This window comes from Mastomys coucha, unplaced genomic scaffold (assembly GCF_008632895.1).
Source record: "Mastomys coucha isolate ucsf_1 unplaced genomic scaffold, UCSF_Mcou_1 pScaffold19, whole genome shotgun sequence".
NCBI lineage: Eukaryota > Metazoa > Chordata > Mammalia > Rodentia > Muridae > Mastomys > Mastomys coucha.
In genome coordinates this window covers 20,752,757-20,754,239 of record NW_022196901.1, presented here as the reverse complement: position 1 = coordinate 20,754,239, position 1,483 = coordinate 20,752,757, and positions in this window count along the sequence as shown.

Here is a 1,483-nt window from a genome sequence, read left to right as displayed (position 1 = left end):
GTTTCCTTGGTAACTCTCTCTCCGCCCCCAGCTTCCCTTAAATACCCCACACTTCTTGTGTTCTGGGTGGAACTCCTCTGACTGGCAAGGTCATGAGATCGACCCCGGTACCCAATCACAGCAAGTGATTGCATCAAGTTCGGTCTCTCGTGAGTCATTGGGTGGTTGTGTTGTCCCAAGACTTGAGTAAGGATCTCCCCAGTTCTGGGGGTCTTTCACCCTCTATTTCAGCTTAAACCTCAGATTAGCACTTGGAGGATGGACTTGGAGAATCCCTGGGAGGCTTTATTTCTCTTCCTAATGTGGCCACATTGGATAAATAACTCTCCTTCCCTTCCTCCCTCCCTCCCTCCTTCCCTCTGTTCCTCCCCACCTCTCTCCTTCCCTTCTTCCCTCCCTCCTTCCTTTCCTCCCTCCCTTCTTGTTTTCCTCCCTCTCTCTCCCTTCCCTGCTCTGTTCCTCTGTCTCTCCCCCCTTTCTTCTTTCTCCTCTCTCCCTCCTTCTCTCCTTCCCTTCTTTCCAGTTACCTCCTCCCTCCCTCCCTCCGTCTCTCCTTCCTCTCCCTTTCTTTTATCTCCTCTCTCTCCCTACCTCTCTCTGTCTGTTTCCCTCCTCTCTTTCCTCTTTCCCTCACTCTCTCTCTCTTCTCTTCCTCCCTCTCCTCTCTCCCTCCCTCCCAGTCTCTGCTCCTCCCTCCCTACCACCCTCCCTCCCTCTCTCTCTCCCTTTCCCTACCCCCTTCTCTCTGTGTCACTTTTTCTCTGTGTGCTTTTCGCCATTTTAGTTGTCTAACTGGCCTACTGAAGTTGGTGGCTGAGCCTAACTTCCTAGGGCTACCATGGCCCCAGCTCTGACCCTAGCAACTCCAGTAACAGGAAGATGGCCTTCAGCATCAGGCCAGGTCTTATGCACAAGTGGTGTAAGTTCTGAGACCACAAAGATTCACTGTGCACAGTTCCTCCTTGAAGGTCTCAAAATACAGACTGCATGTCAAAGAGTCTGCAGACAGTCGTGAGTTAGTAACAGGACTGGTGTCTAGAGCAGAAGTCAGTGGCACTGTGTAGGATGGTGACAGAAATTGCATCTTTTCTTCAAATGCTGGGACTTCCTGTAATCAAGTCAAATCCCTTAAGTTCCAGAAGCCAGAGGACTGCCCTAGGAAGCTAGCAGCCTCTCTGCTTCATATTCTCCTTCCTTCAAAGTCCATGGCACCACTGTCCCACCCACATGCTGTCTAGGCAAAGCTAACATCTCACAGAACAGGTCCTCGGAGAACAGCAGTGACTCAGGACCAGACTGGCTGCCAGGAGACAGGCTGTCCACCTGTCTCCAAGGCTGACCCTGGTAATGAAATTGTTGGGAAGAGGAGGTCACAGAACACCCCCGCACTGCATCCCCCCCATCTTACAGCTGAAGGAGGGGCTCAGACAGGAATTATTTGCCTGTGGTCACCAGATCGAACTCAGAAATCTACCTCTCTCTC